General features: G+C 48.7%; 1 protein-coding gene across 1 annotated transcript in view; it reads left to right on the top strand.

The window, feature by feature from the left end:
• Window positions 1–943: 943 nt before the first annotated feature.
• SNAP25 (synaptosome associated protein 25) overlaps window positions 944–12,405 on the top strand; it is a 61,924-nt gene continuing 50,462 nt past the window's right edge. The window contains exon 1 of the mRNA XM_069008440.1: window positions 944–1,052. The gene's annotated coding sequence lies outside the window, so the exon portion shown is untranslated. The remainder of the gene's footprint in view (window positions 1,053–12,405) is intronic.

Below are 12,405 nucleotides of genomic sequence, written 5' to 3' on the forward strand. Positions count from 1 at the left end.
CATCTCCTGGTCTGGGTGGTTCCATAAATGAAAGCACTAAGGCTTGTGGGGTGAAAGGGAAAGGATGACTGAGGTTACGAAAGAGAGCATTGCACTTCGACTGCAATCCCCAGCCTTCATTAAGATCCCCATTAAGAGATAAATTTTACAAACATACGCAGTTTTGTATGAAATGAAAGGATTTCCTCCCCATTAGAAATCACACTGGAGACAGCTCCATTTACTCCAAATTAGGTACGCTCAGAATGAATATTTTAATTAATTCATGATAAATAAGCCAGACACTTTCCTGGAACAGAGTTACCGTTTCCTTCCTTGGCAGCAGTGGGATGTGCTCACTGTGCTGTGTGTGTGTGTTCATATACATGCCTAGGCATTGTTTTTAATTTCTCTCTCTCATTTTTGAACCTGTCCCTCAAATGATGAGTTAAAACACATGCCCTTAACCATGGATTTCCTTGTGTTTGGCTCCTCCGACTTAGGCGGGGGGAGGGAGGAGAGGGAGAATAAACAGATTAACACACCTAGACCCCTGGCAGGATATTCTGAGAAATAAAAAGAGGGGAAAGAAGGAAGAATTCACACATAAAAATAGAAGCCCACGTAGATTGGCCATATATGGAGTACCGGGGACTTCAGAGGGATACCCTCTTCGGACCACCCCTTTGGCGGAGGAAATCGCTGCTGCGGGAGGGCCCCTGCCCCCCTGCCCAGGCGGCTCGCCCGCAGCCGCCCTCAGCCCCCTGCCCCGACCCCGGCCCCGGGGAGGCGGCGGCGGGGCGGCTGCGGGAGGCGGCGGGGCCGGCGGAGGGAGCGGTGCGGCGGCGATGACTCAAACCCGCCCGGCCCGCTCTGCCCCCTCCCGCTCCCCCCGCCGGGGAGGGCTATTAAAAGCTGCTGACGTAGGAGCGGACGGCCATCTTTGATGAGGGCACGGCTCCCGATCCATTGAAGAAGGAGACCCGCGGAGGTCAGCAGCCTCCTGTCCTTGCCTCCCATCCAGCTGCGGCACCGACCCACCGACTCCGCCGCGCCGCGCTCCGTCAGCCCAGGTAAAGGTGGGAGACCACCGCGGGCCCCGGCTGAGCAGGGGGAGGGGGCGGTATTGACGAAAATGAAATGGAAAAATGGATATATTTAAAGTGGGACCCGTTCGGCTTTTTGTCTCCAGCCTCTGGGCTGCTGCGGGGACAGAGAAAGGCAGGGAGAATGGGGTAATTTCGCCGCCAGCCTCATCGCCGGCTGGAGCCAGCGGAGGCAGCCGGGCTGTGCCTCCCGGCCGTGCGGGCGACAGGAGGCCGGCGGAGAAGGGAAGGTCGGAGGAGAAGGGGAACCAGCGCCATTCCCAGCTCGGAGCGGGAAGAAGGGTCTGCGGGCGCTCTGCGCTGCTGGGCCGGACCGGGCTGTGCCGCCCGGGGCACTGCAGCGCCCGCACCGCGCCGGGCTGCGGCGGAGCATCAGCACCGCGGACAGCGCCGGGCCCGAGCGGGACGGGGAGGGGTCGTGTGTCTGTCTGTCTGTGTGTGTCCCCGTGTGTGTTCAGCACCGCGGACAGCGCCGGGCCCCGCGCCGAGACCGGGGGGTGAGAGGTGTCCGTGTCTCTGTGCGTGTCTGCGTCTGTGTGTGTGTCTGTGCATGTGTCTGTCTGTATGTCTGTGTCTGTGTGTGTGCCTGTGTCTGTGTGTGTGTCTGTGCATGTGTCGGTCTGTATGTCTGTGTCTGTGTGTATGTGTATGTTCAGCACCGCGGCCGCGGGAGCCGTCGCGGTGCCCCCGCGGCGGCAGCGGAGGCGGCCGTGCTGCAGCGCCCTGCGGCTCCGCGCCTCCCGCCCCGGGGCTGCGCCCCCGGACACGGGACTGGGAAGCGATTCCCAACTGGCAAGCAGCGGTGCTCCCTCATTCCAGGACAGGACCGCGGGCAAGAGCAGTTGTGGTTGTGCAGCTCAGAGTGAGAAGAGGGAGAAATAAAATTTAAAAACAAAGAACAAACAAACAACATAAAAAGGCCAATAACATCACTTCCTGCAATTAATCGGCGTTTGGCACTTTGGTCCCTCTCCTTGGAGAGGTGTTTGTGTAAAGAAGGCGGGGGGGTTACATAACGCCCAGCCCGCGGGGTCCCCCGGGGCCGGGCACTGCCCGCAGGGACCACCGGCAGCCCCCGGGGCTTCCCCGAAGCCGCGGTCCGTCCCGCCGGTGCCGCTGCCCCCCGGGCGCCCCGGGCACTGCGTGCCGCGGGCTCCAGCGCCGCTGTGCCGTGACACGGGGGGGCTGAGTCCGTGCCGGCCCCCCCGCCCCGGTCTCCGCGCTGCGGAGCGGTGCGGAGCCGCCGCCTTATGTAACGCGGGCTGCCCCGTCACGGCTCCTGGCCCCGGCTCCCCCGACGCCGGCGGTGTTCCCTCCGCCCGTCCTTTCCGCTTCCCGGCACCTCAACCCCCCCAACCCCTCGGTGCGGCTCCAAGTTGGTAACTTCGCTGCTTTTTTTTCTGCGGGGCGAATAAACAAGAGGAGAAAGGGGGATTGGGCTGCGTGTCCAGACACTGCGCTGCGTAGCTGCGTCAAACCGGAGCCGCGGGATCTGCCAGATTTACGTGCTTGGCTTGAATAATTGCTGCTGCTTTCGTTCCCAGCTGAAAACGGAGCCGGGGGAGAGGGGGGCTGGTCTGCGGCGGTGCCCGGGGGTGGCAGAGCAGCCCCACACCCCAGACCTGTCTGCTTCCAGCCCTGGCCGCAGCGCCCGCAAGGACATGCCCGTCCCACACCCCCACCTCGTCCTAGCTCTGGGCATGGAGCAACTCCCCCATTGATCAGCACAAGGGTGGTGTGGGGCAGCCACCCCTAGGATGGCAAGGGAAGGGATGGAGCCATGTGGGAGAGGAGTGCTCCGGTGGGTATGGCTGGGGAAGTGACTCTCTCCTAGCCCCCCCAGCCCCCTGCACATCCTTACAAAGAAGCTAATCAAGGAAAAAGCAGCAGTGGTTTTCCATTGCTGCTGTGTCGCGCAGAACAGGTCAGCCAGGAGGTGACCGCTGAAGAGTTTGATTCCTAGGATGGGTGCCAAAAAGATAACAGAGGTGACCAGACTGAAGATGCAGGCAGGCCTGATTGGCAAAAGCAAAAACTTGAGGCTGCCTCTGAAGTCAAGAGGAGTTGCAGAAACTCAGCACATTACAAAATCAAATGCAGCTAGATAGCAACCCCCAAATAAATGCAGCGGAATTTTCTTTCCACAGCTAACTAGAAAATGAGAGTGGCATTTCTGGGAGCTCTCAGGACCAGGCTGTGTGTCCATTGAACTCATGGGGGCAGTGAAAGAAAGAACAGCAGAATCCAGCCAGTATGAACCCTCAAAATACATCTAATGAGATGCAGCTCACTTCGCAGATTTATTGCACTGGAGGTGGGAGCTGCTTTTCAGGTCAAGGGAAAGCTTTTCATTTTTCTCCCTATGCTTTAGGTATGGCAACAAATAGCAAGATTAAAGTGCTAAGGCAGGTAAAGCACGGTGTCTACCTAGTGCTTGCACTGCTTTAACTGAGCGAGGTAACGAAACAAAACACTTTTCCTGTCAGTGTGAACACAACTTCAGCGATTTTTATGTCTGTGTGTCACAATGCTACAGCTGCTTCTTTTGTAGCAATCCTCAGGGAAAAACAGAAAGTATATGGCACGGTGTAGGGCTCACTTTGTTAATGATTTCTTCTCTCAGGAATGAAGAGCACAAACTGTTTTCCATTTACCTTGGCTTGTTGTCACACAATTACTCTTTTTCTTGCATTTTTTTTTCTCCAAATCTCTGTCATGATGTTTTACAACATGAGGAGGGTACATATTTATACACTCACACACACACTCATTTAAGAGGTTTCTAGGGTTCTAAGCTGGGTAAACCCACAACAGATACAGGCTGACTTTGCAGCATTCATTGGGCAGAGTTCATTTTTCTGTCTGTGGAGTTTCATGCCCTGCTACCAATGCAGTCACCTTTGGGCTGGGCCAGTGCCAGGCAATCTGTAAGAACAGACTTGTTCCAGCATTTTAGAGCTTTAGAGTCTAAGGCGGACAAGAATAATGTGTTGCTGGAGAGCTGCTGCAGGATGCACTTCTCAGGCAGATCATGATTACCTCTAGGAAGCTGGACTTGGGAGCAGGCATAGGGCTCATGTATCTACTGGGAATGCTGCATATAGTTTGTCAAAGCTATAAGTTGTCAAAGAATCCTTTATTTTTTTAGCTTATTATTTTTGAGCCTCCAACGATGTCTTTTCCCTTAGTTTCAATAAACTCTGGCTTTCTCGCCTACTGACCTTGCAGATTCAGCTTGCTGCATTGTATTGCAACGAGCCCTTTCTCCAAAACACACAAGTTATATTCCTAGTTCTTGTCTGTCACCCCTTTGTTACTCCCTCCACAAATGCTTAGACACATACAAACTCCCACCAGCAAAATCTGTCTCTTATCTGATCATGATTTTCAATATGCTGTCCCACATCCCACTAAATTTTCTAGGACTTTCCACCAAGCACACAGACAAGTCAACTGCATAGGTTCAAAATTGTTCTTCCCTGCTTTGTGATGGCCCCAAAGCTGACACTGCAAGACCCAAAAGTGGATGTGAATGGCCTAGAGGAAGTGTTTGAACCACTTGCCCTGTTGTTTTAGAAGGAAATTTGGCTTTACTTTTGCATCTTTCATCTTCACTTGCTATTTCCTCACACTTCATGCTCACCTACAATCCTCTTTTAATTCCTGCTAAAGATCATCAGGATGAAAGAAACACATTAGGGGCATGAGGACCCTGATGCGAAGGGTGATGAGTGTCGACTTCTGATTTTGATTATTCCAGTGAGTCTAATCCAAAGTCAGTTGAAATCAAGGAAAATACTTCCATGTACATCATTTTGTGGGACTTGTAAAAGAATATTTAGCAGTTTAGGTTTTTGAAAGGGAAACAAATGCTGTGTACGTGACCCCTCTGAAATATACTGGCATGCTGTGATTCTAAAGAGGATGTAATCATTGCATTAAACCTTTTCCTCTTTTTTCTTAAATAATGAGAGACACAGTAGCTTATCTTACCCACTGGAGAAAGCTGAATTCTATTACAGGCACAGGGAGGAGAAGAAGGAAACACTAAGTAATTAATCATGACTGTTCTTGGCCTTTGAGAGCTGAATGTTAGTGCTGACCAATCTGTGCTCTCTCTGGCTAAGAGATTTTTATTTTTTTTTCTTTAGAGCTAACAGTGCTCTATTTCACTTTTTGGATGGGATTTAACTTATTACTGGACCCCATTGTCAGTTGGTGTGAAGTGGCATAACTGAGTGCTCTGCTACTCTCCCGGCCAATAATCTTTCAAGCTGGCACTCCTTGTTTATGTTTTAAACCAGAAATGGGTCTATTTGCTGAAGGAGCAGCTCTTCTAAAAAAACCACTCATTTTAAATGGTGCCCTCCCAAATCCCATCCCTATTTTTTACCGGCCTGGTCTCACTGTTGTAGACCCTCATGGCTGAGGCTCACACAGCCAGGCTGCCTTAGAAATGATGACAAGGAGCAGTGATGAAGCAGCAGAGGAGGAATCCTGCACATTACGCCTCTGTTTCAGGTTGGGTTCTGCTGCACTCTGCTGGTACATAACACCAGCAGAACTTGTATATGCTGTAAAACCAAGGACGCAGCTGAGCTTTTCCTAAAGGCACAGTTGTGTGCAGAAAAAGTTGGAAATTCCTAGCAGCAGGTATTCATTTTTCTTTCAAGCTGTGAAGTAGTGTGAAGTTTTCCTGCATTCCAGTAAATGCATAGAAAAATTATCCTTCTTTCATCAAGTTTTTTAAGGCAATATTCTTAATGTCTGAGACATAGTATTGGTAGAGTTGAAACACAAAAGAACAAAGGCAAAGTCAAGTCTCACTGTACAAGTGTCTAAAACTGAAAGAGGGGAACTGTTTTTACATGTTTTCACTATAATTGTTGTTTTCCTTGTGCATTTGATACGATGAAGTTATTGTGCCAGCATTTACTGGTAGAGTCCATGAGCAAAATGAGAGTTATCATAAACTATGGCAGTGCTAACAACTAAAACTGATATCCTAGACATTACAAAAGGATGCCTCATGTAGGTGATTTGTGAAATTAATGCAAGGTTTGCTATTTCTTACTCATAACCTACCAATTATCAGGGAGCTGCACATACAGGGCACTGCAGAGTGCTTGGTAGGGCACATTTGTAATTTTGCATTGATCTCTTCCATCTCCCACATTTTCTCAGTAGCATTCCCTTGCTAAAAATCCCAGCAGATTCCCTTGTTAAAAATCCCAGCAAATCTTCAAAGATTTTCACTATCACTAGTCTGTGAAAGAGACTAGAAGTTTAGATTGAAAACTAAAGCTCTGATCACTTCACAGCTTGGTGTTTGTCATGATGTATTTATTTGTTATACTTACTCTCCACCCAAAGGAGAGGAATTCTGTTTCTGAATTGCAACATAGCCGTAGAAGAAGTAGTATTTTTTTTTTTTTCCTTTTGTATAAAACAGTTATTTGGAAGATGTGCCAACCTCTCCTTGGTTCGTTTTCCCACTCCTGAAAATTATAGCTCCCAGAGGAACTGTGCAGATGCCAGTTCCTTGATCTGTCTTACAGAGGTAAATATATTTCCTCCAGCTACTCTAAAAAATTTCACAAAACAAAAGCATACTTCTTCAGAAGAGCTCATCTGTCAAAATAGTGTTACCATTCACTGATTCTTTTTTAAAACAGGAACAGAAGTCTTCCATGCATATTTAAGCATTTTTTAAAGTAAAAGGTACTAAAATTAGCTTCACTATGCTTTAGATGCAAATTAAAGTTTTCCTTTTCCTTCCTGCACTGGTATATTTTTGTTCAGTCTGGTCCCATTCACATCGTTAGGCACCTCACCATTCACCTCCGAGGGATTTAGCCAAGCTTGCGTTTCTGCAGCCATCAGGGAATTGCTGTTTGATCCAGCCCAGCGTTGCTGCCTCCTGGAGCCTTTGCATCCTGTGCACACACGTGGGCACAAACCTCTGCGGGCTCAGGGCAGCCTGTGCCCAGCAGCGCTGACCCCGCCAGCGACTGACATCGTTAGGAGAGAAATTTCTGTTCCCTGTTTATTAGGCACAGGCATCTCGTAGGGATAATTTGTTCCTGCAGAAAACAGTAGGAAAGCTCTAGCAATTTATTGGTCTAGAGATGTTTGGTAACATCTGAACTTCAGATATTGGGGGTTAGGGATTAAAACACCAGGGCTGCACATGGAATATCTGGATTCAGGTGCAAGTATCACACATTAAATAAATGTAACCTTTGCCAAGTGCCTCCATCCATAAAAGAAAAAGCTCAGATTAAAATAACTTCCAGTTTGCATTCCTCAGCTTCAGATGAAGGATAAGAATCCCGTACCTTTGAAAATATATTTTTATGAGTATTAGGGCATAGCAGTTTCCACTGCCTGGGGGTGGTGACCTAAAATTGATACCCCTACAATGCAACCTTCTCCCAACAAAGGTGGTTGTCATTCACGTCAAATTTGACAGGGTGTTACCCATGATTGTTCCCTTCAGGTTAGTAAAAGGCTTGGTTGGAAGGTGCCATATAAATCCAGGTTATTACATTCATGATAGGGAGAGAAGAAAGTGATCTCAGACCAGAAGGTGGATGAAACATTCATGCATTTGCTCGTGCATTACACAAGACCAGGACTTTGCCAGAGCTGTGTGTTCCTCCAGAGTTGCACTGAGCTGCTGGGGAGAGCAGGACTGAGCCCTATCCCTTCAGCAGCACCAATTCCAAACCAGTAACCAGCTGAATATACAACCTGGGTATGTTCTGTGAATATTTGAGTATTTTAGCCAAACATTTCCTTTTCCAGAGAACATTCACCTAAGTGATACTCAAGGATGTGAAAAGCCCTCTAGAAACAAACCAAGGTATGTGAACCCAACTAAACTGGAATTCACTGCCGACTTCCAACAGCCAGTTCTCCCCAGAGAAGCGTGTGTTTTATTTGCTCAGCTGTATGGAGACAGGTATTGGTTGCAGAGCCTGCTGAAGGATTTCCGGCAGCTTTTCTGCCATTAAAAACGTGTTCTTGGGATATGGAATTTGCAATTCCTGAAAATATAGGTCTTTTATTGTACCAATGGCAGGAGCAAGAGGCAGAAAGACTAAGAGCAGCAGAGGGGTTCAGGATGCTGCTGGATGAGTGCACAAAGGGGATCATATGGCGTGGCTGGTGGTGGTCACAAGAGACTGGACTTGATAAGGCAGCGAGTCTCTTCAAGTCTGATGTTCCTAAGAGGTTTTCTTATTTAACAGAAGAAAAGAGAGGAGGGGAAAAAAAGGCCTGGATGTTTCTTTGCTGTCGGTTTAGTTCATTTTAGAGATGAGCACGTCAAGAGACAGTGGAAAAAACCCTCGAGGCGCCAGGAATGCACTAAGTATAATTGAAAATGCTCTAGACCTCCTTTGTAATGCAACAGTAGGGCCATCTGCAGGCTTTAGATTTTCAATATTAGCAAGGCATTTTAAAATCATTGTGTAGTCTCATTCCCTTTTTCTTAATTAACTGTTTTAAATAGTACAAAATAGGCTGCTCCTGAAGCAACTTGCAGGCTCTGAGGATCATTTTCTAAGCCTGGTAAACAAGAACAGGTGTGCACTTCTAACAGGCTGGCAAATAAGAACGCAGAAGAGCTGTTGACATCACACAAAAGGTCCCCAATTTCCAGATTAGTGCCCAGGGCACTTAAGGTTACAGTATTAAGCAGGCTGATAGAGGGTAGCATGTGACAGAAGAGCTGAGCAGCATCTCTCATCCTCTGGAGGCCTCAATAGCTGTGCTGCCTTTCTGTTTCTTGGAGTTTGGGGTCTCCTCCCAGTCCTACGTCAACTTCTGCAGCCTCAGCTCCTGCTCTCATCATATTGCCCAAGTTTCCTGGGGGAAACCACCCTCTCAAGAGAAGGAGATGCAGAGAAAGACCCATTTCAGCCCCATTCAGGACAGGGGCTTGGTGTGCTGGTATGGACAGACAAGGCATTACAGGCAATGGGCCACCCAGATCACAGAGGGACAACAGGGAAAGAGTAGGAAGGCAGGAACACAGTGCAGGTGGAGATGAAGAGCTAACTCTCTCTCAGCTACAAGGACCCCAGTGCTTCCCTCTCCTTTGACTGGGTTGTTGAGTAGGAGGCCAGAAGAAGTTACCCGTCAGTGAACTGAAACCCCTATAAAACAGGACATCCCACAGGTTGCAGTGCTTCTCCATCTTAACTGCTCCTCCAGCAGTACAATTATCCAGTTTTGCTTTCAAAAATTGCCCACAGTGAAGAATGTGACAATATATGGTTTTTAATTGAACAGTGAAATCCAATAAATTCTTTATTGTGGATGCAAGCATTTATCTGCAAAGTTATTAAACTGCTATTTAGATTGATGAGCTGCTCTGCTGCTGCCATACTGTGATTTTCCCGTGGTTGCTCCTATTCCTTTATGGAATAACGTTTGCTTTCCTCTTTAGAGTTCATATTCTTAAGAGGTCCATTCTTTCCCAGTGAGGATCCCATATTTCTGTCCTTTCCTTGCCTGCAGAAAGCCTTTACTTGCATGTAGAAGCTTACCCACAAAACTTTTAAAAGGCTCCCCAGCCTGGCAGGTGAAGAGATAAGACACTGATCCAAAGGCCAGGGCACACTCCATGATGCTGGAAATTAGATGTTCAAGAACAGAATGAGAGACTCCAAAGCTGTTTAAATTTCAATTTTTTTACCTTCTTTTTGTATTCAGTCTTTGTGGTGACATTTCCAAGAAATGTGTTGTACACTTAGCTGTTCTCCAGCCAGAGTTCTTCCATTCATGCCTGCAGTCAGAATCTATTCCTCATAACAATCAATTTGCTGCAGTAGGGAGGTCAGAGACCTTTCAAAATTTAACCAGGCTCTCCAGTATTGTCAAACACAGTAGGCCAATTCCTGGGCTTAGAAGAGTTATTTTATCTTAACCAAAAAATGATCCACTGTACCAATAAGGATGAGGAAGGGGACAAGAGGATAAAAACCAGAATGAAGTAACTAGAGGAATGGAACAAAATCCAACAAAACACCAACCCAACCCCCCAAAAAAGACAAAAGCCAGCAGACTAAAATAAGAGAAAGGACAGGATGGGCTTTTTGCTTAATTCTCTTTCTTGCTGTTCTTTCCCTATGAGCACACCATTGACAATTCCCTAGACTTAAAAAGTAAATTCCAATCCTCAAGTTTTTGATAGAGTCCTTTTAAAGGTGTTCTGAAGTGTTAGGTTATAAAACACTCACTCCTGGTTCCCAGTCTTCATCCCCACAGCAGCCATAGCCTTCTGTTCCACCTTTGCATTTCACAATGCAGAGGGGGTGCAGAGGTGCATCCTTACTCCTAATCTCAGTCTTACAGGCATGTACAGACAGCAGGGTGGCAGGATTTGTGAGCAGTGTCCCCTGTAGCTGGTGTCTCAGAGACAAATAGCAGAGCAAAAGGATAACAACTGCTACCCACTCACTGCGGTGTTGGAGATGTGCACTTGCTCTGCAGCACTTACGCTGACAATAAGAGCAAACCAGTGTTTGTGATATCACAAGGCAGAGCCCAAACATTTTTCCTTTTGCTAGAAAGCCTAAAAAAGGCCCTCTTTTCAAGTGTGTTAGAAATAGAAGCCTGTTTCAGAAGAGACATGAAGTTATCAGTGCAAATTAATAGCGCCAGATGGGGGGTTAAATTGCTGCCTCACAGCTGAAGACATGCGAGTGAATGAAAGTGGTAGACTATAAAAAGGGTATCATCAGAAGTGATGAGATCCTGCTGCGAGGTGGGATTTGTGAATGTCGTGCCTGTGCTTGTAAGCAGTTGCTCAGATGAATGCTTTTATGGGCCAGAGCGAGGCGGAGAAGGGAACAAAGCCACGGTCACTTTGGAGATCACGTCTCATCATGATGATTTTACTGCTTTTACCCAGGACAAGCTGTCCAGCAGGACAAGCTACAGTTGAGTATGGTGGAGCTTGGTCTCCTGAGGTGGCACACAGGAGACAGGGAGCTTGCCAGAGTAGTCAGGGCAGCGTGGCTGTGTACTGGCTTTGTGTGGCAAGGTTTTGGGGGGGATATCAGGGGGAAATTCTGTGAGAAGCTGCCAGAAACTTCCCCTGGATTCAATGGAGCCAGTGCCAGCTGGCTCCAAGATGGACCCGCCGCTGGCCAAGGCTGAGCCTGTGAACGATGGTGGCAGTGCCTCTGGCATAACAGATTAAAGAAGTTGGGAAAAAACCTGCACAAGAGCAACTGCAGCCAGAGAGAGGAGTGAGAAAATGTAGGAGGAACAGCTCTGCAGACACTAAGGCCAGTGAAGGAGTGGGAGGAGGTGCTCCAGGTGCTGGAACAGAGATTCCCCCACAGCCTGTGGTGCAGCCCATGGTGAGCCAGCTGTGGCCCTGCAGCCCATGGAGGTCCACAGGGGAGCAGAGATCCACCTGTAGCCTGTGGAGCAGACCCATGCCAGAGCAGGGGGATGCTTCCCATGAGGGCTGTGACCTCATGGGAAGCTCACACTGGAGCAGGCTCCTGGCAGGACCTGTGGAGCAGGAAGAGAGGATCCCACGCTGGAGCAGGTTTGCTGGCAGGACTTGTGATCCTGTGGGGGACCCATGCTGGAGCAGCCTGTTCCTGAAGGATTGCATCCCATGGAATGGACCCACGCTGGAGCAGCCTGTTCCTGAAGGATTGCATCCCATGGAATGGACCCACGCTGGAGCAGCCTGTTCCTGAAGGATTGCATCCCATGGAATGGACCCACGCTGGAGCAACGTGTTCCTGAAGGATTGCATCCCATGGAATGGACCCACGCTGGAGCAACGTGTTCCTGAAGGATTGCATCCCATGGAATGGACCCACGCTGGAGCAACGTGTTCCTGAAGGATTGCATCCCATGGAATGGACCCACGCTGGAGCAACGTGTTCCTGAAGGATTGCATCCCATGGAATGGACCCACGCTGGAGCAGCCTGTTCCTGAAGGACTGGACCTTGTGGAAGGGGCCTGTGCTGAAATAGTTCATGAAGAACTGCAGCCCATGGAAGGACCCAGTTGCAGAATTTATTGCAGGACTGTCTCCTACTGGGTAGGAGTGTGAGGATTCTTCCCCTGAGGAGGAAGGAGCAGCAGAGTCAACGTGTGATGAACTGACTGCAGTCGCCATTCCCTGCTGGTGGGAGGAGGTAGACAATCGGGAGTAAAGTTCAGGTCAGGAAGGAGGGAGAGGTGGGGGGAAGGTGTTCTAAGATTTGGGTTTACTTCTCATTGTCCTACTCTGATTTGATTGGTAATAAATTCAATACCTTTCCCTAATTTGGGTCTGTTTTG

This window comes from Aphelocoma coerulescens, chromosome 3 (genome assembly GCF_041296385.1).
Source record: "Aphelocoma coerulescens isolate FSJ_1873_10779 chromosome 3, UR_Acoe_1.0, whole genome shotgun sequence".
In the NCBI taxonomy this organism is placed as follows: domain Eukaryota; kingdom Metazoa; phylum Chordata; class Aves; order Passeriformes; family Corvidae; genus Aphelocoma; species Aphelocoma coerulescens.